The following is a 27,412-nucleotide window of genomic DNA, read 5'->3' on the forward strand; positions in this document are numbered from 1 at the left end:
AGCGATACGTCATTATCTGTCAACATAAAGACTTTCAAAGTTCTCCTGCCAGGAGCTTCTCGAGTTTGCCGATGTATTTCTCATATTGACGAGGCATTTGGCTACCTTAAGAGCGTCATAGTTATTCCTGCCAGTGTCTCCCCGTTAGACCACAGTCACATCTACAACCCTCCTCCGCCCCGTTCACCAGAAGCGATACGCCATTATTTGTCGACATTATGACTTTCACAGTACTCCTGCTAGGAGCTCCTCCAGTTTGCCGAATTATTTCGACTGTTGACCAGGCATTTTGCCACCTTAAGAGAGTCATAGTTACTCCTGTCAGTTGTTCACCGTTCTACAAGCGTCACATATACAAGCTTACTCTTGCCAGTTCACCTGAATCGATACGCCATTATCTGTCGCATAAAGACTTTCACAGTACTCCTGCCGGGATCTTCTCAAGTATTCCGATGTGTTTCGCCAGTTGACGGGGCATTTGACTACCTTAAGAGACTCATAGTTGCTCCAGCCAGTGTCTCCCTGTTATACCACAGTCACATCTACAACCCTCCTCCGCCCCGTTCATCAGAAGCGATACGCCATTATTTGTCGACATTATGACTTTCACAGTACTCCTGCTAGGAGCTCCTCCAGTTTGCCGATGTATTTCGCCTGTTGACGAGGCATTTGGCTACCTTTAGAGAGTCATAGATACTCCTGCCAACTGTTCCCCGTTTTATCACAGTCACATTTTCAAGCTTACTCTGGACATTTCACCTGAAGCGATACGCCATTATCTGTCGCATAAAGACTTTCACAGTACTCCTGCCGGGATCTTCTCGAGTTTGCCGATGAATTTCTTCAGTGATGAGGCATTTGGCAACCTTAAGAGAGTCATAGTTGCTCCTGTCAGTGTCTCCCCGTTAAACCAAAGTCACATCTACAAGCCTCCTCCACCCCCATTCACCAGAAGCGATACGCCATTATTTGCCGACATTATGACTTTCACAGTACTCCTGCTAGAAGCTACTCCAATTTGCCGATGTATTTCGCCTGTTGACGAGGCATTTGGCTACCTTAAGACAGTCATAGTTACTCCTGTCAGTTTTTCCCAGTTTTACAACAGTCACATCTACAAGATTACTGTGGCCAGTTCACCTGAAGCGATACGTCATTATCTGTCGACATAAAGACTTTCAAAGTTCTCCTGCCAGGAGCTTCTCGAGTTTGCCGATGTATTTCGCCAATTGACGAGGCATTTGGCTACCATAAGAGAGTCATAGTTACGCCTGCCAGTGTCTCCCTGTTAGACCACAGTCACATCTACAAGCCTCCTCTGTCCCGTTCACCAGAAGCCATACGCCATTATTTGTCCACATTATGACTTTCACAGTACTCCTGCTAGGAGCTCCTCCAGTTTGCCGAATTATTTCGCCTGTTGACCAGGCATTTTGCCACCTTAAGAGAGTCATAGTTACTCCTGTCCGTTACTCCCCGTTTTACAACAGCCACACCTACACGCTTACCCTTGCCAGTTCACCTGAAGCGATACGTCATTATCTGTCGAGATAAAGACTATCACAGTACTCCTGCCAGGAGCTTGTCGAGTTTGCCGATGTATTTCACCAGTTGACGATGCATTTGGCTAACTTTAGAGAGTCATAGTTACTCCTGCCAATTGTTCCCCGTTTTACCACAGTCACATTATCAAGCATACTCTGGCCAGTTCACCTGAAGCGATACGTCATTATCTGTCAACATAAAGACTTTCAAAGTTCTCCTGCCAGGAGCTTCTCGAGTTTGCCGATGTATTTCTCATATTGACGAGGCATTTGGCTACCTTAAGAGCGTCATAGTTATTCCTGCCAGTGTCTCCCCGTTAGACCACAGTCACATCTACAACCCTCCTCCGCCCCGTTCACCAGAAGCGATACGCCATTATTTGTCGACATTATGACTTTCACAGTACTCCTGCTAGGAGCTCCTCCAGTTTGCCGAATTATTTCGACTGTTGACCAGGCATTTTGCCACCTTAAGAGAGTCATAGTTACTCCTGTCAGTTGTTCACCGTTCTACAAGCGTCACATATACAAGCTTACTCTTGCCAGTTCACCTGAATCGATACGCCATTATCTGTCGCATAAAGACTTTCACAGTACTCCTGCCGGGATCTTCTCAAGTATTCCGATGTGTTTCGCCAGTTGACGGGGCATTTGACTACCTTAAGAGACTCATAGTTGCTCCAGCCAGTGTCTCCCTGTTATACCACAGTCACATCTACAACCCTCCTCCGCCCCGTTCATCAGAAGCGATACGCCATTATTTGTCGACATTATGACTTTCACAGTACTCCTGCTAGGAGCTCCTCCAGTTTGCCGATGTATTTCGCCTGTTGACGAGGCATTTGGCTACCTTTAGAGAGTCATAGATACTCCTGCCAACTGTTCCCCGTTTTATCACAGTCACATTTTCAAGCTTACTCTGGACATTTCACCTGAAGCGATACGCCATTATCTGTCGCATAAAGACTTTCACAGTACTCCTGCCGGGATCTTCTCGAGTTTGCCGATGAATTTCTTCAGTGATGAGGCATTTGGCAACCTTAAGAGAGTCATAGTTGCTCCTGTCAGTGTCTCCCCGTTAAACCAAAGTCACATCTACAAGCCTCCTCCACCCCCATTCACCAGAAGCGATACGCCATTATTTGCCGACATTATGACTTTCACAGTACTCCTGCTAGAAGCTACTCCAATTTGCCGATGTATTTCGCCTGTTGACGAGGCATTTGGCTACCTTAAGACAGTCATAGTTACTCCTGTCAGTTTTTCCCAGTTTTACAACAGTCACATCTACAAGATTACTGTGGCCAGTTCACCTGAAGCGATACGTCATTATCTGTCGACATAAAGACTTTCAAAGTTCTCCTGCCAGGAGCTTCTCGAGTTTGCCGATGTATTTCGCCAATTGACGAGGCATTTGGCTACCATAAGAGAGTCATAGTTACGCCTGCCAGTGTCTCCCTGTTAGACCACAGTCACATCTACAAGCCTCCTCTGTCCCGTTCACCAGAAGCCATACGCCATTATTTGTCCACATTATGACTTTCACAGTACTCCTGCTAGGAGCTCCTCCAGTTTGCCGAATTATTTCGCCTGTTGACCAGGCATTTTGCCACCTTAAGAGAGTCATAGTTACTCCTGTCCGTTACTCCCCGTTTTACAACAGCCACACCTACACGCTTACCCTTGCCAGTTCACCTGAAGCGATACGTCATTATCTGTCGAGATAAAGACTATCACAGTACTCCTGCCAGGAGCTTGTCGAGTTTGCCGATGTATTTCACCAGTTGACGATGCATTTGGCTAACTTTAGAGAGTCATAGTTACTCCTGCCAATTGTTCCCCGTTTTACCACAGTCACATTATCAAGCATACTCTGGCCAGTTCACCTGAAGCGATACGTCATTATCTGTCAACATAAAGACTTTCAAAGTTCTCCTGCCAGGAGCTTCTCGAGTTTGCCGATGTATTTCTCATATTGACGAGGCATTTGGCTACCTTAAGAGCGTCATAGTTATTCCTGCCAGTGTCTCCCCGTTAGACCACAGTCACATCTACAACCCTCCTCCGCCCCGTTCACCAGAAGCGATACGCCATTATTTGTCGACATTATGACTTTCACAGTACTCCTGCTAGGAGCTCCTCCAGTTTGCCGAATTATTTCGACTGTTGACCAGGCATTTTGCCACCTTAAGAGAGTCATAGTTACTCCTGTCAGTTGTTCACCGTTCTACAAGCGTCACATATACAAGCTTACTCTTGCCAGTTCACCTGAATCGATACGCCATTATCTGTCGCATAAAGACTTTCACAGTACTCCTGCCGGGATCTTCTCAAGTATTCCGATGTGTTTCGCCAGTTGACGGGGCATTTGACTACCTTAAGAGACTCATAGTTGCTCCAGCCAGTGTCTCCCTGTTATACCACAGTCACATCTACAACCCTCCTCCGCCCCGTTCATCAGAAGCGATACGCCATTATTTGTCGACATTATGACTTTCACAGTACTCCTGCTAGGAGCTCCTCCAGTTTGCCGATGTATTTCGCCTGTTGACGAGGCATTTGGCTACCTTTAGAGAGTCATAGATACTCCTGCCAACTGTTCCCCGTTTTATCACAGTCACATTTTCAAGCTTACTCTGGACATTTCACCTGAAGCGATACGCCATTATCTGTCGCATAAAGACTTTCACAGTACTCCTGCCGGGATCTTCTCGAGTTTGCCGATGAATTTCTTCAGTGATGAGGCATTTGGCAACCTTAAGAGAGTCATAGTTGCTCCTGTCAGTGTCTCCCCGTTAAACCAAAGTCACATCTACAAGCCTCCTCCACCCCCATTCACCAGAAGCGATACGCCATTATTTGCCGACATTATGACTTTCACAGTACTCCTGCTAGAAGCTACTCCAATTTGCCGATGTATTTCGCCTGTTGACGAGGCATTTGGCTACCTTAAGACAGTCATAGTTACTCCTGTCAGTTTTTCCCAGTTTTACAACAGTCACATCTACAAGATTACTGTGGCCAGTTCACCTGAAGCGATACGTCATTATCTGTCGACATAAAGACTTTCAAAGTTCTCCTGCCAGGAGCTTCTCGAGTTTGCCGATGTATTTCGCCAATTGACGAGGCATTTGGCTACCATAAGAGAGTCATAGTTACGCCTGCCAGTGTCTCCCTGTTAGACCACAGTCACATCTACAAGCCTCCTCTGTCCCGTTCACCAGAAGCCATACGCCATTATTTGTCCACATTATGACTTTCACAGTACTCCTGCTAGGAGCTCCTCCAGTTTGCCGAATTATTTCGCCTGTTGACCAGGCATTTTGCCACCTTAAGAGAGTCATAGTTACTCCTGTCCGTTACTCCCCGTTTTACAACAGCCACACCTACACGCTTACCCTTGCCAGTTCACCTGAAGCGATACGTCATTATCTGTCGAGATAAAGACTATCACAGTACTCCTGCCAGGAGCTTGTCGAGTTTGCCGATGTATTTCACCAGTTGACGATGCATTTGGCTAACTTTAGAGAGTCATAGTTACTCCTGCCAATTGTTCCCCGTTTTACCACAGTCACATTATCAAGCATACTCTGGCCAGTTCACCTGAAGCGATACGTCATTATCTGTCAACATAAAGACTTTCAAAGTTCTCCTGCCAGGAGCTTCTCGAGTTTGCCGATGTATTTCTCATATTGACGAGGCATTTGGCTACCTTAAGAGCGTCATAGTTATTCCTGCCAGTGTCTCCCCGTTAGACCACAGTCACATCTACAACCCTCCTCCGCCCCGTTCACCAGAAGCGATACGCCATTATTTGTCGACATTATGACTTTCACAGTACTCCTGCTAGGAGCTCCTCCAGTTTGCCGAATTATTTCGACTGTTGACCAGGCATTTTGCCACCTTAAGAGAGTCATAGTTACTCCTGTCAGTTGTTCACCGTTCTACAAGCGTCACATATACAAGCTTACTCTTGCCAGTTCACCTGAATCGATACGCCATTATCTGTCGCATAAAGACTTTCACAGTACTCCTGCCGGGATCTTCTCAAGTATTCCGATGTGTTTCGCCAGTTGACGGGGCATTTGACTACCTTAAGAGACTCATAGTTGCTCCAGCCAGTGTCTCCCTGTTATACCACAGTCACATCTACGACCCTCCTCCGCCCCGTTCATCAGAAGCGATACGCCATTATTTGTCGACATTATGACTTTCACAGTACTCCTGCTAGGAGCTCCTCCAGTTTGCCGATGTATTTCGCCTGTTGACGAGGCATTTGGCTACCTTTAGAGAGTCATAGATACTCCTGCCAACTGTTCCCCGTTTTATCACAGTCACATTTTCAAGCTTACTCTGGACATTTCACCTGAAGCGATACGCCATTATCTGTCGCATAAAGACTTTCACAGTACTCCTGCCGGGATCTTCTCGAGTTTGCCGATGAATTTCTTCAGTGATGAGGCATTTGGCAACCTTAAGAGAGTCATAGTTGCTCCTGTCAGTGTCTCCCCGTTAAACCAAAGTCACATCTACAAGCCTCCTCCACCCCCATTCACCAGAAGCGATACGCCATTATTTGCCGACATTATGACTTTCACAGTACTCCTGCTAGAAGCTACTCCAATTTGCCGATGTATTTCGCCTGTTGACGAGGCATTTGGCTACCTTAAGACAGTCATAGTTACTCCTGTCAGTTTTTCCCAGTTTTACAACAGTCACATCTACAAGATTACTGTGGCCAGTTCACCTGAAGCGATACGTCATTATCTGTCGACATAAAGACTTTCAAAGTTCTCCTGCCAGGAGCTTCTCGAGTTTGCCGATGTATTTCGCCAATTGACGAGGCATTTGGCTACCATAAGAGAGTCATAGTTACGCCTGCCAGTGTCTCCCTGTTAGACCACAGTCACATCTACAAGCCTCCTCTGTCCCGTTCACCAGAAGCCATACGCCATTATTTGTCCACATTATGACTTTCACAGTACTCCTGCTAGGAGCTCCTCCAGTTTGCCGAATTATTTCGCCTGTTGACCAGGCATTTTGCCACCTTAAGAGAGTCATAGTTACTCCTGTCCGTTACTCCCCGTTTTACAACAGCCACACCTACACGCTTACCCTTGCCAGTTCACCTGAAGCGATACGTCATTATCTGTCGAGATAAAGACTATCACAGTACTCCTGCCAGGAGCTTGTCGAGTTTGCCGATGTATTTCACCAGTTGACGATGCATTTGGCTAACTTTAGAGAGTCATAGTTACTCCTGCCAATTGTTCCCCGTTTTACCACAGTCACATTATCAAGCATACTCTGGCCAGTTCACCTGAAGCGATACGTCATTATCTGTCAACATAAAGACTTTCAAAGTTCTCCTGCCAGGAGCTTCTCGAGTTTGCCGATGTATTTCTCATATTGACGAGGCATTTGGCTACCTTAAGAGCGTCATAGTTATTCCTGCCAGTGTCTCCCCGTTAGACCACAGTCACATCTACAACCCTCCTCCGCCCCGTTCACCAGAAGCGATACGCCATTATTTGTCGACATTATGACTTTCACAGTACTCCTGCTAGGAGCTCCTCCAGTTTGCCGAATTATTTCGACTGTTGACCAGGCATTTTGCCACCTTAAGAGAGTCATAGTTACTCCTGTCAGTTGTTCACCGTTCTACAAGCGTCACATATACAAGCTTACTCTTGCCAGTTCACCTGAATCGATACGCCATTATCTGTCGCATAAAGACTTTCACAGTACTCCTGCCGGGATCTTCTCAAGTATTCCGATGTGTTTCGCCAGTTGACGGGGCATTTGACTACCTTAAGAGACTCATAGTTGCTCCAGCCAGTGTCTCCCTGTTATACCACAGTCACATCTACGACCCTCCTCCGCCCCGTTCATCAGAAGCGATACGCCATTATTTGTCGACATTATGACTTTCACAGTACTCCTGCTAGGAGCTCCTCCAGTTTGCCGATGTATTTCGCCTGTTGACGAGGCATTTGGCTACCTTTAGAGAGTCATAGATACTCCTGCCAACTGTTCCCCGTTTTATCACAGTCACATTTTCAAGCTTACTCTGGACATTTCACCTGAAGCGATACGCCATTATCTGTCGCATAAAGACTTTCACAGTACTCCTGCCGGGATCTTCTCGAGTTTGCCGATGAATTTCTTCAGTGATGAGGCATTTGGCAACCTTAAGAGAGTCATAGTTGCTCCTGTCAGTGTCTCCCCGTTAAACCAAAGTCACATCTACAAGCCTCCTCCACCCCCATTCACCAGAAGCGATACGCCATTATTTGCCGACATTATGACTTTCACAGTACTCCTGCTAGAAGCTACTCCAATTTGCCGATGTATTTCGCCTGTTGACGAGGCATTTGGCTACCTTAAGACAGTCATAGTTACTCCTGTCAGTTTTTCCCAGTTTTACAACAGTCACATCTACAAGATTACTGTGGCCAGTTCACCTGAAGCGATACGTCATTATCTGTCGACATAAAGACTTTCAAAGTTCTCCTGCCAGGAGCTTCTCGAGTTTGCCGATGTATTTCGCCAATTGACGAGGCATTTGGCTACCATAAGAGAGTCATAGTTACGCCTGCCAGTGTCTCCCTGTTAGACCACAGTCACATCTACAAGCCTCCTCTGTCCCGTTCACCAGAAGCCATACGCCATTATTTGTCCACATTATGACTTTCACAGTACTCCTGCTAGGAGCTCCTCCAGTTTGCCGAATTATTTCGCCTGTTGACCAGGCATTTTGCCACCTTAAGAGAGTCATAGTTACTCCTGTCCGTTACTCCCCGTTTTACAACAGCCACACCTACACGCTTACCCTTGCCAGTTCACCTGAAGCGATACGTCATTATCTGTCGAGATAAAGACTATCACAGTACTCCTGCCAGGAGCTTGTCGAGTTTGCCGATGTATTTCACCAGTTGACGATGCATTTGGCTAACTTTAGAGAGTCATAGTTACTCCTGCCAATTGTTCCCCGTTTTACCACAGTCACATTATCAAGCATACTCTGGCCAGTTCACCTGAAGCGATACGTCATTATCTGTCAACATAAAGACTTTCAAAGTTCTCCTGCCAGGAGCTTCTCGAGTTTGCCGATGTATTTCTCATATTGACGAGGCATTTGGCTACCTTAAGAGCGTCATAGTTATTCCTGCCAGTGTCTCCCCGTTAGACCACAGTCACATCTACAACCCTCCTCCGCCCCGTTCACCAGAAGCGATACGCCATTATTTGTCGACATTATGACTTTCACAGTACTCCTGCTAGGAGCTCCTCCAGTTTGCCGAATTATTTCGACTGTTGACCAGGCATTTTGCCACCTTAAGAGAGTCATAGTTACTCCTGTCAGTTGTTCACCGTTCTACAAGCGTCACATATACAAGCTTACTCTTGCCAGTTCACCTGAATCGATACGCCGTTATCTGTCGCATAAAGACTTTCACAGTACTCCTGCCGGGATCTTCTCAAGTATTCCGATGTGTTTCGCCAGTTGACGGGGCATTTGACTACCTTAAGAGACTCATAGTTGCTCCAGCCAGTGTCTCCCTGTTATACCACAGTCACATCTACGACCCTCCTCCGCCCCGTTCATCAGAAGCGATACGCCATTATTTGTCGACAATATGACTTTCACAGTACTCCTGCTAGGAGCTCCTCCAGTTTGCCGATGTATTTCGCCTGTTGACGAGGCATTTGGCTACCTTTAGAGAGTCATAGATACTCCTGCCAACTGTTCCCCGTTTTATCACAGTCACATTTTCAAGCTTACTCTGGACATTTCACCTGAAGCGATACGCCATTATCTGTCGCATAAAGACTTTCACAGTACTCCTGCCGGGATCTTCTCGAGTTTGCCGATGAATTTCTTCAGTGATGAGGCATTTGGCAACCTTAAGAGAGTCATAGTTGCTCCTGTCAGTGTCTCCCCGTTAAACCAAAGTCACATCTACAAGCCTCCTCCACCCCCATTCACCAGAAGCGATACGCCATTATTTGCCGACATTATGACTTTCACAGTACTCCTGCTAGAAGCTACTCCAATTTGCCGATGTATTTCGCCTGTTGACGAGGCATTTGGCTACCTTAAGACAGTCATAGTTACTCCTGTCAGTTTTTCCCAGTTTTACAACAGTCACATCTACAAGATTACTGTGGCCAGTTCACCTGAAGCGATACGTCATTATCTGTCGAAATAAAGACTTTCAAAGTTCTCCTGCCAGGAGCTTCTCGAGTTTGCCGATGTATTTCGCCAATTGACGAGGCATTTGGCTACCATAAGAGAGTCATAGTTACGCCTGCCAGTGTCTCCCTGTTAGACCACAGTCACATCTACAAGCCTCCTCTGTCCCGTTCACCAGAAGCCATACGCCATTATTTGTCCACATTATGACTTTCACAGTACTCCTGCTAGGAGCTCCTCCAGTTTGCCGAATTATTTCGCCTGTTGACCAGGCATTTTGCCACCTTAAGAGAGTCATAGTTACTCCTGTCCGTTACTCCCCGTTTTACAACAGCCACACCTACACGCTTACCCTTGCCAGTTCACCTGAAGCGATACGTCATTATCTGTCGAGATAAAGACTATCACAGTACTCCTGCCAGGAGCTTGTCGAGTTTGCCGATGTATTTCACCAGTTGACGATGCATTTGGCTAACTTTAGAGAGTCATAGTTACTCCTGCCAATTGTTCCCCGTTTTACCACAGTCACATTATCAAGCATACTCTGGCCAGTTCACCTGAAGCGATACGTCATTATCTGTCAACATAAAGACTTTCAAAGTTCTCCTGCCAGGAGCTTCTCGAGTTTGCCGATGTATTTCTCATATTGACGAGGCATTTGGCTACCTTAAGAGCGTCATAGTTATTCCTGCCAGTGTCTCCCCGTTAGACCACAGTCACATCTACAACCCTCCTCCGCCCCGTTCACCAGAAGCGATACGCCATTATTTGTCGACATTATGACTTTCACAGTACTCCTGCTAGGAGCTCCTCCAGTTTGCCGAATTATTTCGACTGTTGACCAGGCATTTTGCCACCTTAAGAGAGTCATAGTTACTCCTGTCAGTTGTTCACCGTTCTACAAGCGTCACATATACAAGCTTACTCTTGCCAGTTCACCTGAATCGATACGCCATTATCTGTCGCATAAAGACTTTCACAGTACTCCTGCCGGGATCTTCTCAAGTATTCCGATGTGTTTCGCCAGTTGACGGGGCATTTGACTACCTTAAGAGACTCATAGTTGCTCCAGCCAGTGTCTCCCTGTTATACCACAGTCACATCTACGACCCTCCTCCGCCCCGTTCATCAGAAGCGATACGCCATTATTTGTCGACATTATGACTTTCACAGTACTCCTGCTAGGAGCTCCTCCAGTTTGCCGATGTATTTCGCCTGTTGACGAGGCATTTGGCTACCTTTAGAGAGTCATAGATACTCCTGCCAACTGTTCCCCGTTTTATCACAGTCACATTTTCAAGCTTACTCTGGACATTTCACCTGAAGCGATACGCCATTATCTGTCGCATAAAGACTTTCACAGTACTCCTGCCGGGATCTTCTCGAGTTTGCCGATGAATTTCTTCAGTGATGAGGCATTTGGCAACCTTAAGAGAGTCATAGTTGCTCCTGTCAGTGTCTCCCCGTTAAACCAAAGTCACATCTACAAGCCTCCTCCACCCCCATTCACCAGAAGCGATACGCCATTATTTGCCGACATTATGACTTTCACAGTACTCCTGCTAGAAGCTACTCCAATTTGCCGATGTATTTCGCCTGTTGACGAGGCATTTGGCTACCTTAAGACAGTCATAGTTACTCCTGTCAGTTTTTCCCAGTTTTACAACAGTCACATCTACAAGATTACTGTGGCCAGTTCACCTGAAGCGATACGTCATTATCTGTCGACATAAAGACTTTCAAAGTTCTCCTGCCAGGAGCTTCTCGAGTTTGCCGATGTATTTCGCCAATTGACGAGGCATTTGGCTACCATAAGAGAGTCATAGTTACGCCTGCCAGTGTCTCCCTGTTAGACCACAGTCACATCTACAAGCCTCCTCTGTCCCGTTCACCAGAAGCCATACGCCATTATTTGTCCACATTATGACTTTCACAGTACTCCTGCTAGGAGCTCCTCCAGTTTGCCGAATTATTTCGCCTGTTGACCAGGCATTTTGCCACCTTAAGAGAGTCATAGTTACTCCTGTCCGTTACTCCCCGTTTTACAACAGCCACACCTACACGCTTACCCTTGCCAGTTCACCTGAAGCGATACGTCATTATCTGTCGAGATAAAGACTATCACAGTACTCCTGCCAGGAGCTTGTCGAGTTTGCCGATGTATTTCACCAGTTGACGATGCATTTGGCTAACTTTAGAGAGTCATAGTTACTCCTGCCAATTGTTCCCCGTTTTACCACCGTCACATTATCAAGCATACTCTGGCCAGTTCACCTGAAGCGATACGTCATTATCTGTCAACATAAAGACTTTCAAAGTTCTCCTGCCAGGAGCTTCTCGAGTTTGCCGATGTATTTCTCATATTGACGAGGCATTTGGCTACCTTAAGAGCGTCATAGTTATTCCTGCCAGTGTCTCCCCGTTAGACCACAGTCACATCTACAACCCTCCTCCGCCCCGTTCACCAGAAGCGATACGCCATTATTTGTCGACATTATGACTTTCACAGTACTCCTGCTAGGAGCTCCTCCAGTTTGCCGAATTATTTCGACTGTTGACCAGGCATTTTGCCACCTTAAGAGAGTCATAGTTACTCCTGTCAGTTGTTCACCGTTCTACAAGCGTCACATATACAAGCTTACTCTTGCCAGTTCACCTGAATCGATACGCCATTATCTGTCGCATAAAGACTTTCACAGTACTCCTGCCGGGATCTTCTCAAGTATTCCGATGTGTTTCGCCAGTTGACGGGGCATTTGACTACCTTAAGAGACTCATAGTTGCTCCAGCCAGTGTCTCCCTGTTATACCACAGTCACATCTACAACCCTCCTCCGCCCCGTTCATCAGAAGCGATACGCCATTATTTGTCGACATTATGACTTTCACAGTACTCCTGCTAGGAGCTCCTCCAGTTTGCCGATGTATTTCGCCTGTTGACGAGGCATTTGGCTACCTTTAGAGAGTCATAGATACTCCTGCCAACTGTTCCCCGTTTTATCACAGTCACATTTTCAAGCTTACTCTGGACATTTCACCTGAAGCGATACGCCATTATCTGTCGCATAAAGACTTTCACAGTACTCCTGCCGGGATCTTCTCGAGTTTGCCGATGAATTTCTTCAGTGATGAGGCATTTGGCAACCTTAAGAGAGTCATAGTTGCTCCTGTCAGTGTCTCCCCGTTAAACCAAAGTCACATCTACAAGCCTCCTCCACCCCCATTCACCAGAAGCGATACGCCATTATTTGCCGACATTATGACTTTCACAGTACTCCTGCTAGAAGCTACTCCAATTTGCCGATGTATTTCGCCTGTTGACGAGGCATTTGGCTACCTTAAGACAGTCATAGTTACTCCTGTCAGTTTTTCCCACTTTTACAACAGTCACATCTACAAGATTACTGTGGCCAGTTCACCTGAAGCGATACGTCATTATCTGTCGACATAAAGACTTTCAAAGTTCTCCTGCCAGGAGCTTCTCGAGTTTGCCGATGTATTTCGCCAATTGACGAGGCATTTGGCTACCATAAGAGAGTCATAGTTACGCCTGCCAGTGTCTCCCTGTTAGACCACAGTCACATCTACAAGCCTCCTCTGTCCCGTTCACCAGAAGCCATACGCCATTATTTGTCCACATTATGACTTTCACAGTACTCCTGCTAGGAGCTCCTCCAGTTTGCCGAATTATTTCGCCTGTTGACCAGGCATTTTGCCACCTTAAGAGAGTCATAGTTACTCCTGTCCGTTACTCCCCGTTTTACAACAGCCACACCTACACGCTTACCCTTGCCAGTTCACCTGAAGCGATACGTCATTATCTGTCGAGATAAAGACTATCACAGTACTCCTGCCAGGAGCTTGTCGAGTTTGCCGATGTATTTCACCAGTTGACGATGCATTTGGCTAACTTTAGAGAGTCATAGTTACTCCTGCCAATTGTTCCCCGTTTTACCACAGTCACATTTTCAAGCATACTCTGGCCAGTTCACCTGAAGCGATACGTCATTATCTGTCGACATAAAGACTTTCAAAGTTCTCCTGCCAGGAGCTTCTCGAGTTTGCCGATGTATTTCGCCAATTGACGAGGCATTTGGCTACCTTAAGAGCGTCATAGTTACTCCTGCCAGTGTCTCCCCGTTAGACCACAGTCACATCTACAAGCCTGCTCTGTCCCGTTCACCAGAAGCCATACGCAATTATTTGTCGACATTATGACTTTCACAGTACTCCTGCTATTAGCTCCTCCAGTCTGCCGATATATTTCGCCTGTTGACGAATCATTTGGTTACCTTTAGAGAGTCGTAGTTACTCTTGTCAATTGTTCCACGTTTTACCACAGTCACATTTTCAAGCTTCCTCTAGCTAGTTCACCTGAAGCGATACGTCATTATCTGTCGACATAAAGACTTTCAAAGTTCTCCTGCCAGGAGCTTCTCGAGTTTGCCGATGTATTTCGCCAATTGATGAGGCATTTGGCTACCATAAGAGAGTCATAGTTACGCCTGCCAGTGTCTCCCTGTTAGACCACAGTCACATCTACAAGCCTCCTCTGTCCCGTTCACCAGAAGCCATACGCCATTATTTGTCCACATTATGACTTTCACAGTACTCCTGCTAGGAGCTCCTCCAGTTTGCCGAATTATTTCGCCTGTTGACCAGGCATTTTGCCACCTTAAGAGAGTCATAGTTACTCCTGTCCGTTACTCCCCGTTTTACAACAGCCACACCTACACGCTTACCCTTGCCAGTTCACCTGAAGCGATACGTCATTATCTGTCGAGATAAAGACTATCACAGTACTCCTGCCAGGAGCTTGTCGAGTTTGCCGATGTATTTCACCAGTTGACGATGCATTTGGCTAACTTTAGAGAGTCATAGTTACTCCTGCCAATTGTTCCCCGTTTTACCACAGTCACATTTTCAAGCATACTCTGGCCAGTTCACCTGAAGCGATACGTCATTATCTGTCGACATAAAGACTTTCAAAGTTCTCCTGCCAGGAGCTTCTCGAGTTTGCCGATGTATTTCGCCAATTGACGAGGCATTTGGCTACCTTAAGAGCGTCATAGTTACTCCTGCCAGTGTCTCCCCGTTAGACCACAGTCACATCTACAAGCCTGCTCTGTCCCGTTCACCAGAAGCCATACGCAATTATTTGTCGACATTATGACTTTCACAGTACTCCTGCTATTAGCTCCTCCAGTCTGCCGATATATTTCGCCTGTTGACGAATCATTTGGTTACCTTTAGAGAGTCGTAGTTACTCTTGTCAATTGTTCCACGTTTTACCACAGTCACATTTTCAAGCTTCCTCTAGCTAGTTCACCTGAAGCGATACGTCATTATCTGTCGACATAAAGACTTTCAAAGTTCTCCTGCCAGGAGCTTCTCGAGTTTGCCGATGTATTTCGCCAATTGACGAGGCATTTGGCTACCATAAGAGAGTCATAGTTACGCCTGCCAGTGTCTCCCTGTTAGACCACAGTCACATCTACAAGCCTCCTCTGTCCCGTTCACCAGAAGCCATACGCCATTATTTGTCCACATTATGACTTTCACAGTACTCCTGCTAGGAGCTCCTCCAGTTTGCCGAATTATTTCGCCTGTTGACCAGGCATTTTGCCACCTTAAGAGAGTCATAGTTACTCCTGTCCGTTACTCCCCGTTTTACAACAGCCACACCTACACGCTTACCCTTGCCAGTTCACCTGAAGCGATACGTCATTATCTGTCGAGATAAAGACTATCACAGTACTCCTGCCAGGAGCTTGTCGAGTTTGCCGATGTATTTCACCAGTTGACGATGCATTTGGCTAACTTTAGAGAGTCATAGTTACTCCTGGCAATTGTTCCCCGTTTTACCACCGTCACATTATCAAGCATACTCTGGCCAGTTCACCTGAAGCGATACGTCATTATCTGTCAACATAAAGACTTTCAAAGTTCTCCTGCCAGGAGCTTCTCGAGTTTGCCGATGTATTTCTCATATTGACGAGGCATTTGGCTACCTTAAGAGCGTCATAGTTATTCCTGCCAGTGTCTCCCCGTTAGACCACAGTCACATCTACAACCCTCCTCCGCCCCGTTCACCAGAAGCGATACGCCATTATTTGTCGACATTATGACTTTCACAGTACTCCTGCTAGGAGCTCCTCCAGTTTGCCGAATTATTTCGACTGTTGACCAGGCATTTTGCCACCTTAAGAGAGTCATAGTTACTCCTGTCAGTTGTTCACCGTTCTACAAGCGTCACATATACAAGCTTACTCTTGCCAGTTCACCTGAATCGATACGCCATTATCTGTCGCATAAAGACTTTCACAGTACTCCTGCCGGGATCTTCTCAAGTATTCCGATGTGTTTCGCCAGTTGACGGGGCATTTGACTACCTTAAGAGACTCATAGTTGCTCCAGCCAGTGTCTCCCTGTTATACCACAGTCACATCTACAACCCTCCTCCGCCACGTTCATCAGAAGCGATACGCCATTATTTGTCGACATTATGACTTTCACAGTACTCCTGCTAGGAGCTCCTCCAGTTTGCCGATGTATTTCGCCTGTTGACGAGGCATTTGGCTACCTTTAGAGAGTCATAGATACTCCTGCCAACTGTTCCCCGTTTTATCACAGTCACATTTTCAAGCTTACTCTGGACATTTCACCTGAAGCGATACGCCATTATCTGTCGCATAAAGACTTTCACAGTACTCCTGCCGGGATCTTCTCGAGTTTGCCGATGAATTTCTTCAGTGATGAGGCATTTGGCAACCTTAAGAGAGTCATAGTTGCTCCTGTCAGTGTCTCCCCGTTAAACCAAAGTCACATCTACAAGCCTCCTCCACCCCCATTCACCAGAAGCGATACGCCATTATTTGCCGACATTATGACTTTCACAGTACTCCTGCTAGAAGCTACTCCAATTTGCCGATGTATTTCGCCTGTTGACGAGGCATTTGGCTACCTTAAGACAGTCATAGTTACTCCTGTCAGTTTTTCCCAGTTTTACAACAGTCACATCTACAAGATTACTGTGGCCAGTTCACCTGAAGCGATACGTCATTATCTGTCGACATAAAGACTTTCAAAGTTCTCCTGCCAGGAGCTTCTCGAGTTTGCCGATGTATTTCGCCAGTTGACGAGGCATTTGGCTACCATAAGAGAGTCATAGTTACGCCTGCCAGTGTCTCCCTGTTAGACCACAGTCACATCTACAAGCCTCCTCTGTCCCGTTCACCAGAAGCCATACGCCATTATTTGTCCACATTATGACTTTCACAGTACTCCTGCTAGGAGCTCCTCCAGTTTGCCGAATTATTTCGCCTGTTGACCAGGCATTTTGCCACCTTAAGAGAGTCATAGTTACTCCTGTCCGTTACTCCCCGTTTTACAACAGCCACACCTACACGCTTACCCTTGCCAGTTCACCTGAAGCGATACGTCATTATCTGTCGAGATAAAGACTATCACAGTACTCCTGCCAGGAGCTTGTCGAGTTTGCCGATGTATTTCACCAGTTGACGATGCATTTGGCTAACTTTAGAGAGTCATAGTTACTCCTGCCAATTGTTCCCCGTTTTACCACAGTCACATTTTCAAGCATACTCTGGCCAGTTCACCTGAAGCGATACGTCATTATCTGTCGACATAAAGACTTTCAAAGTTCTCCTGCCAGGAGCTTCTCGAGTTTGCCGATGTATTTCGCCAATTGACGAGGCATTTGGCTACCTTAAGAGCGTCATAGTTACTCCTGCCAGTGTCTCCCCGTTAGACCACAGTCACATCTACAAGCCTGCTCTGTCCCGTTCACCAGAAGCCATACGCAATTATTTGTCGACATTATGACTTTCACAGTACTCCTGCTATTAGCTCCTCCAGTCTGCCGATATATTTCGCCTGTTGACGAATCATTTGGTTACCTTTAGAGAGTCGTAGTTACTCTTGTCAATTGTTCCACGTTTTACCACAGTCACATTTTCAAGCTTCCTCTAGCTAGTTCACCTGAAGCGATACGTCATTATCTGTCGACATAAAGACTTTCAAAGTTCTCCTGCCAGGAGCTTCTCGAGTTTGCCGATGTATTTCGCCAATTGACGAGGCATTTGGCTACCATAAGAGAGTCATAGTTACGCCTGCCAGTGTCTCCCTGTTAGACCACAGTCACATCTACAAGCCTCCTCTGTCCCGTTCACCAGAAGCCATACGCCATTATTTGTCCACATTATGACTTTCACAGTACTCCTGCTAGGAGCTCCTCCAGTTTGCCGAATTATTTCGCCTGTTGACCAGGCATTTTGCCACCTTAAGAGAGTCATAGTTACTCCTGTCCGTTACTCCCCGTTTTACAACAGCCACACCTACACGCTTACCCTTGCCAGTTCACCTGAAGCGATACGTCATTATCTGTCGAGATAAAGACTATCACAGTACTCCTGCCAGGAGCTTGTCGAGTTTGCCGATGTATTTCACCAGTTGACGATGCATTTGGCTAACTTTAGAGAGTCATAGTTACTCCTGCCAATTGTTCCCCGTTTTACCACCGTCACATTATCAAGCATACTCTGGCCAGTTCACCTGAAGCGATACGTCATTATCTGTCAACATAAAGACTTTCAAAGTTCTCCTGCCAGGAGCTTCTCGAGTTTGCCGATGTATTTCTCATATTGACGAGGCATTTGGCTACCTTAAGAGCGTCATAGTTATTCCTGCCAGTGTCTCCCCGTTAGACCACAGTCACATCTACAACCCTCCTCCGCCCCGTTCACCAGAAGCGATACGCCATTATTTGTCGACATTATGACTTTCACAGTACTCCTGCTAGGAGCTCCTCCAGTTTGCCGAATTATTTCGACTGTTGACCAGGCATTTTGCCACCTTAAGAGAGTCATAGTTACTCCTGTCAGTTGTTCACCGTTCTACAAGCGTCACATATACAAGCTTACTCTTGCCAGTTCACCTGAATCGATACGCCATTATCTGTCGCATAAAGACTTTCACAGTACTCCTGCCGGGATCTTCTCAAGTATTCCGATGTGTTTCGCCAGTTGACGGGGCATTTGACTACCTTAAGAGACTCATAGTTGCTCCAGCCAGTGTCTCCCTGTTATACCACAGTCACATCTACAACCCTCCTCCGCCCCGTTCATCAGAAGCGATACGCCATTATTTGTCGACATTATGACTTTCACAGTACTCCTGCTAGGAGCTCCTCCAGTTTGCCGATGTATTTCGCCTGTTGACGAGGCATTTGGCTACCTTTAGAGAGTCATAGATACTCCTGCCAACTGTTCCCCGTTTTATCACAGTCACATTTTCAAGCTTACTCTGGACATTTCACCTGAAGCGATACGCCATTATCTGTCGCATAAAGACTTTCACAGTACTCCTGCCGGGATCTTCTCGAGTTTGCCGATGAATTTCTTCAGTGATGAGGCATTTGGCAACCTTAAGAGAGTCATAGTTGCTCCTGTCAGTGTCTCCCCGTTAAACCAAAGTCACATCTACAAGCCTCCTCCACCCCCATTCACCAGAAGCGATACGCCATTATTTGCCGACATTATGACTTTCACAGTACTCCTGCTAGAAGCTACTCCAATTTGCCGATGTATTTCGCCTGTTGACGAGGCATTTGGCTACCTTAAGACAGTCATAGTTACTCCTGTCAGTTTTTCCCAGTTTTACAACAGTCACATCTACAAGATTACTGTGGCCAGTTCACCTGAAGCGATACGTCATTATCTGTCGACATAAAGACTTTCAAAGTTCTCCTGCCAGGAGCTTCTCGAGTTTGCCGATGTATTTCGCCAGTTGACGAGGCATTTGGCTACCATAAGAGAGTCATAGTTACGCCTGCCAGTGTCTCCCTGTTAGACCACAGTCACATCTACAAGCCTCCTCTGTCCCGTTCACCAGAAGCCATACGCCATTATTTGTCCACATTATGACTTTCACAGTACTGCTGCTAGGAGCTCCTCCAGTTTGCCGAATTATTTCGCCTGTTGACCAGGCATTTTGCCACCTTAAGAGAGTCATAGTTACTCCTGTCCGTTACTCCCCGTTTTACAACAGCCACACCTACACGCTTACCCTTGCCAGTTCACCTGAAGCGATACGTCATTATCTGTCGAGATAAAGACTATCACAGTACTCCTGCCAGGAGCTTGTCGAGTTTGCCGATGTATTTCACCAGTTGACGATGCATTTGGCTAACTTTAGAGAGTCATAGTTACTCCTGCCAATTGTTCCCCGTTTTACCACAGTCACATTTTCAAGCATACTCTGGCCAGTTCACCTGAAGCGATACGTCATTATCTGTCGACATAAAGACTTTCAAAGTTCTCCTGCCAGGAGCTTCTCGAGTTTGCCGATGTATTTCGCCAATTGACGAGGCATTTGGCTGCCTTAAGAGCGTCATAGTTACTCCTGCCAGTGTCTCCCCGTTAGACCACAGTCACATCTACAAGCCTGCTCTGTCCCGTTCACCAGAAGCCATACGCAATTATTTGTCGACATTATGACTTTCACAGTACTCCTGCTATTAGCTCCTCCAGTCTGCCGATATATTTCGCCTGTTGACGAATCATTTGGTTACCTTTAGAGAGTCGTAGTTACTCTTGTCAATTGTTCCACGTTTTACCACAGTCACATTTTCAAGCTTCCTCTAGCTAGTTCACCTGTAGCGATATGTCATTATCTGTCGCCATAAAGACTTTCACAGTACTCCTGCCAGGAGCTTCTCTAGTTTACCGATGCATTTCGCCAGTTGACGAGGCAGTTGGCTACCTTAAGAGCGTCATAGTTACTCCTGCCAGTATCTCCCCGTTAAACCACAATCACATCTACAACCCTCCTCCGCCCCATTCACCAGAAACGATACGCCATTATTTGTCGACATTATGACTTTCACAGTACTCCTGCTAGGAGCTCCTCCAGTTTGCCGAATTATTTCGCCTGTTGACGAGGCATTTTGCCACCTTAAGAGAGTCATAGTTACTCCTGTCCGTTACTCCCCGTTTTACAACAGCCACACCTACACGCTTACTCTTGCCAGTTCACCTGAAGCGATACGTCATTATCTGTCGAGATAAAGACTATCACAGTACTCCTGCCAGGAGCTTGTCGAGTTTGCCGATGTATTTCACCAGTTGACGATGCATTTGGCTAACTTTAGAGAGTCATAGTTACTCCTGCCAATTGTTCCCCGTTTTACCACAGTCACATTATCAAGCATACTCTGGCCAGTTCACCTGAAGCGATACGTCATTATCTGTCAACATAAAGACTTTCAAAGTTCTCCTGCCAGGAGCTTCTCGAGTTTGCCGATGTATTTCTCATATTGACGAGGCATTTGGCTACCTTAAGAGCGTCATAGTTATTCCTGTCAGTGTCTCCCCGTTAGACCACAGTCACATCTACAACCCTCCTCCGCCCCGTTCACCAGAAGCGATACGCCATTATTTGTCGACATTATGACTTTCACAGTACTCCTGCTAGGAGCTCCTCCAGTTTGCCGAATTATTTCGACTGTTGACCAGGCATTTTGCCACCTTAAGAGAGTCATAGTTACTCCTGTCAGTTGTTCACCGTTCTACAAGCGTCACATATACAAGCTTACTCTTGCCAGTTCACCTGAATCGATACGCCATTATCTGTCGCATAAAGACTTTCACAGTACTCCTGCCGGGATCTTCTCAAGTATTCCGATGTGTTTCGCCAGTTGACGGGGCATTTGACTACCTTAAGAGACTCATAGTTGCTCCAGCCAGTGTCTCCCTGTTATACCACAGTCACATCTACAACCCTCCTCCGCCCCGTTCATCAGAAGCGATACGCCATTATTTGTCGACATTATGACTTTCACAGTACTCCTGCTAGGAGCTCCTCCAGTTTGCCGATGTATTTCGCCTGTTGACGAGGCATTTGGCTACCTTTAGAGAGTCATAGATACTCCTGCCAACTGTTCCCCGTTTTATCACAGTCACATTTTCAAGCTTACTCTGGACATTTCACCTGAAGCGATACGCCATTATCTGTCGCATAAAGACTTTCACAGTACTCCTGCCGGGATCTTCTCGAGTTTGCCGATGAATTTCTTCAGTGATGAGGCATTTGGCAACCTTAAGAGAGTCATAGTTGCTCCTGTCAGTGTCTCCCCGTTAAACCAAAGTCACATCTACAAGCCTCCTCCACCCCCATTCACCAGAAGCGATACGCCATTATTTGCCGACATTATGACTTTCACAGTACTCCTGCTAGAAGCTACTCCAATTTGCCGATGTATTTCGCCTGTTGACGAGGCATTTGGCTACCTTAAGACAGTCATAGTTACTCCTGTCAGTTTTTCCCAGTTTTACAACAGTCACATCTACAAGATTACTGTGGCCAGTTCACCTGAAGCGATACGTCATTATCTGTCGACATAAAGACTTTCAAAGTTCTCCTGCCAGGAGCTTCTCGAGTTTGCCGATGTATTTCGCCAATTGACGAGGCATTTGGCTACCATAAGAGAGTCATAGTTACGCCTGCCAGTGTCTCCCTGTTAGACCACAGTCACATCTACAAGCCTCCTCTGTCCCGTTCACCAGAAGCCATACGCCATTATTTGTCCACATTATGACTTTCACAGTACTCCTGCTAGGAGCTCCTCCAGTTTGCCGAATTATTTCGCCTGTTGACCAGGCATTTTGCCACCTTAAGAGAGTCATAGTTACTCCTGTCCGTTACTCCCCGTTTTACAACAGCCACACCTACACGCTTACCCTTGCCAGTTCACCTGAAGCGATACGTCATTATCTGTCGAGATAAAGACTATCACAGTACTCCTGCCAGGAGCTTGTCGAGTTTGCCGATGTATTTCACCAGTTGACGATGCATTTGGCTAACTTTAGAGAGTCATAGTTACTCCTGCCAATTGTTCCCCGTTTTACCACCGTCACATTATCAAGCATACTCTGGCCAGTTCACCTGAAGCGATACGTCATTATCTGTCAACATAAAGACTTTCAAAGTTCTCCTGCCAGGAGCTTCTCGAGTTTGCCGATGTATTTCTCATATTGACGAGGCATTTGGCTACCTTAAGAGCGTCATAGTTATTCCTGCCAGTGTCTCCCCGTTAGACCACAGTCACATCTACAACCCTCCTCCGCCCCGTTCACCAGAAGCGATACGCCATTATTTGTCGACATTATGACTTTCACAGTACTCCTGCTAGGAGCTCCTCCAGTTTGCCGAATTATTTCGACTGTTGACCAGGCATTTTGCCACCTTAAGAGAGTCATAGTTACTCCTGTCAGTTGTTCACCGTTCTACAAGCGTCACATATACAAGCTTACTCTTGCCAGTTCACCTGAATCGATACGCCATTATCTGTCGCATAAAGACTTTCACAGTACTCCTGCCGGGATCTTCTCAAGTATTCCGATGTGTTTCGCCAGTTGACGGGGCATTTGACTACCTTAAGAGACTCATAGTTGCTCCAGCCAGTGTCTCCCTGTTATACCACAGTCACATCTACAACCCTCCTCCGCCCCGTTCATCAGAAGCGATACGCCATTATTTGTCGACATTATGACTTTCACAGTACTCCTGCTAGGAGCTCCTCCAGTTTGCCGATGTATTTCGCCTGTTGACGAGGCATTTGGCTACCTTTAGAGAGTCATAGATACTCCTGCCAACTGTTCCCCGTTTTATCACAGTCACATTTTCAAGCTTACTCTGGACATTTCACCTGAAGCGATACGCCATTATCTGTCGCATAAAGACTTTCACAGTACTCCTGCCGGGATCTTCTCGAGTTTGCCGATGAATTTCTTCAGTGATGAGGCATTTGGCAACCTTAAGAGAGTCATAGTTGCTCCTGTCAGTGTCTCCCCGTTAAACCAAAGTCACATCTACAAGCCTCCTCCACCCCCATTCACCAGAAGCGATACGCCATTATTTGCCGACATTATGACTTTCACAGTACTCCTGCTAGAAGCTACTCCAATTTGCCGATGTATTTCGCCTGTTGACCAGGCATTTTGCCACCTTAAGAGAGTCATAGTTACTCCTGTCCGTTACTCCCCGTTTTACAACAGCCACACCTACACGCTTACCCTTGCCAGTTCACCTGAAGCGATACGTCATTATCTGTCGAGATAAAGACTATCACAGTACTCCTGCCAGGAGCTTGTCGAGTTTGCCGATGTATTTCACCAGTTGACGATGCATTTGGCTAACTTTAGAGAGTCATAGTTACTCCTGCCAATTGTTCCCCGTTTTACCACAGTCACATTTTCAAGCATACTCTGGCCAGTTCACCTGAAGCGATACGTCATTATCTGTCGACATAAAGACTTTCAAAGTTCTCCTGCCAGGAGCTTCTCGAGTTTGCCGATGTATTTCGCCAATTGACGAGGCATTTGGCTACCTTAAGAGCGTCATAGTTACTCCTGCCAGTGTCTCCCCGTTAGACCACAGTCACATCTACAAGCCTGCTCTGTCCCGTTCACCAGAAGCCATACGCAATTATTTGTCGACATTATGACTTTCACAGTACTCCTGCTATTAGCTCCTCCAGTCTGCCGATATATTTCGCCTGTTGACGAATCATTTGGTTACCTTTAGAGAGTCGTAGTTACTCTTGTCAATTGTTCCACGTTTTACCACAGTCACATTTTCAAGCTTCCTCTAGCTAGTTCACCTGTAGCGATATGTCATTATCTGTCGCCATAAAGACTTTCACAGTACTCCTGCCAGGAGCTTCTCTAGTTTACCGATGCATTTCGCCAGTTGACGAGGCAGTTGGCTACCTTAAGAGCGTCATAGTTACTCCTGCCAGTATCTCCCCGTTAAACCACAATCACATCTACAACCCTCCTCCGCCCCATTCACCAGAAACGATACGCCATTATTTGTCGACATTATGACTTTCACAGTACTCCTGCTAGGAGCTCCTCCAGTTTGCCGAATTATTTCGCCTGTTGACGAGGCATTTTGCCACCTTAAGAGAGTCATAGTTACTCCTGTCCGTTACTCCCCGTTTTACAACAGCCACACCTACAGGCTTACTCTTGCCAGTTCACCTGAAGCGATACGTCATTATCTGTCGAGATAAAGACTATCACAGTACTCCTGCCAGGAGCTTGTCGAGTTTGCCGATGTATTTCACCAGTTGACGATGCATTTGGCTAACTTTAGAGAGTCATAGTTACTCCTGCCAATTGTTCCCCGTTTTACCACAGTCACATTATCAAGCATACTCTGGCCAGTTCACCTGAAGCGATACGTCATTATCTGTCAACATAAAGACTTTCAAAGTTCTCCTGCCAGGAGCTTCTCGAGTTTGCCGATGTATTTCTCATATTGACGAGGCATTTGGCTACCTTAAGAGCGTCATAGTTATTCCTGCCAGTGTCTCCCCGTTAGACCACAGTCACATCTACAACCCTCCTCCGCCCCGTTCACCAGAAGCGATACGCCATTATTTGTCGACATTATGACTTTCACAGTACTCCTGCTAGGAGCTCCTCCAGTTTGCCGAATTATTTCGACTGTTGACCAGGCATTTTGCCACCTTAAGAGAGTCATAGTTACTCCTGTCAGTTGTTCACCGTTCTACAAGCGTCACATATACAAGCTTACTCTTGCCAGTTCACCTGAATCGATACGCCATTATCTGTCGCATAAAGACTTTCACAGTACTCCTGCCGGGATCTTCTCAAGTATTCCGATGTGTTTCGCCAGCTGACGGGGCATTTGACTACCTTAAGAGACTCATAGTTGCTCCAGCCAGTGTCTCCCTGTTATACCACAGTCACATCTACAACCCTCCTCCGCCCCGTTCATCAGAAGCGATACGCCATTATTTGTCGACATTATGACTTTCACAGTACTCCTGCTAGGAGCTCCTCCAGTTTGCCGATGTATTTCGCCTGTTGACGAGGCATTTGGCTACCTTTAGAGAGTCATAGATACTCCTGCCAACTGTTCCCCGTTTTATCACAGTCACATTTTCAAGCTTACTCTGGACATTTCACCTGAAGCGATACGCCATTATCTGTCGCATAAAGACTTTCACAGTACTCCTGCCGGGATCTTCTCGAGTTTGCCGATGAATTTCTTCAGTGATGAGGCATTTGGCAACCTTAAGAGAGTCATAGTTGCTCCTGTCAGTGTCTCCCCGTTAAACCAAAGTCACATCTACAAGCCTCCTCCACCCCCATTCACCAGAAGCGATACGCCATTATTTGCCGACATTATGACTTTCACAGTACTCCTGCTAGAAGCTACTCCAATTTGCCGATGTATTTCGCCTGTTGACGAGGCATTTGGCTACCTTAAGACAGTCATAGTTACTCCTGTCAGTTTTTCCCAGTTTTACAACAGTCACATCTACAAGATTACTGTGGCCAGTTCACCTGAAGCGATACGTCATTATCTGTCGACATAAAGACTTTCAAAGTTCTCCTGCCAGGAGCTTCTCGAGTTTGCCGATGTATTTCGCCAATTGACGAGGCATTTGGCTACCATAAGAGAGTCATAGTTACGCCTGCCAGTGTCTCCCTGTTAGACCACAGTCACATCTACAAGCCTCCTCTGCCCCGTTCACCAGAAGCCATACGCCATTATTTGTCCACATTATGACTTTCACAGTACTCCTGCTAGGAGCTCCTCCAGTTTGCCGAATTATTTCGCCTGTTGACCAGGCATTTTGCCACCTTAAGAGAGTCATAGTTACTCCTGTCCGTTACTCCCCGTTTTACAACAGCCACACCTACACGCTTACCCTTGCCAGTTCACCTGAAGCGATACGTCATTATCTGTCGAGATAAAGACTATCACAGTACTCCTGCCAGGAGCTTGTCGAGTTTGCCGATGTATTTCACCAGTTGACGATGCATTTGGCTAACTTTAGAGAGTCATAGTTACTCCTGCCAATTGTTCCCCGTTTTACCACCGTCACATTATCAAGCATACTCTGGCCAGTTCACCTGAAGCGATACGTCATTATCTGTCAACATAAAGACTTTCAAAGTTCTCCTGCCAGGAGCTTCTCGAGTTTGCCGATGTATTTCTCATATTGACGAGGCATTTGGCTACCTTAAGAGCGTCATAGTTATTCCTGCCAGTGTCTCCCCGTTAGACCACAGTCACATCTACAACCCTCCTCCGCCCCGTTCACCAGAAGCGATACGCCATTATTTGTCGACATTATGACTTTCACAGTACTCCTGCTAGGAGCTCCTCCAGTTTGCCGATGTATTTCGCCTGTTGACGAGGCATTTGGCTACCTTTAGAGAGTCATAGATACTCCTGCCAACTGTTCCCCGTTTTATCACAGTCACATTTTCAAGCTTACTCTGGACATTTCACCTGAAGCGATACGCCATTATCTGTCGCATAAAGACTTTCACAGTACTCCTGCCGGGATCTTCTCGAGTTTGCCGATGAATTTCTTCAGTGATGAGGCATTTGGCAACCTTAAGAGAGTCATAGTTGCTCCTGTCAGTGTCTCCCCGTTAAACCAAAGTCACATCTACAAGCCTCCTCCACCCCCATTCACCAGAAGCGATACGCCATTATTTGCCGACATTATGACTTTCACAGTACTCCTGCTAGAAGCTACTCCAATTTGCCGATGTATTTCGCCTGTTGACGAGGCATTTGGCTACCTTAAGACAGTCATAGTTACT

The sequence above is a fragment of the Schistocerca serialis genome, chromosome 4 (assembly GCF_023864345.2).
Source record: "Schistocerca serialis cubense isolate TAMUIC-IGC-003099 chromosome 4, iqSchSeri2.2, whole genome shotgun sequence".
In the NCBI taxonomy this organism is placed as follows: domain Eukaryota; kingdom Metazoa; phylum Arthropoda; class Insecta; order Orthoptera; family Acrididae; genus Schistocerca; species Schistocerca serialis.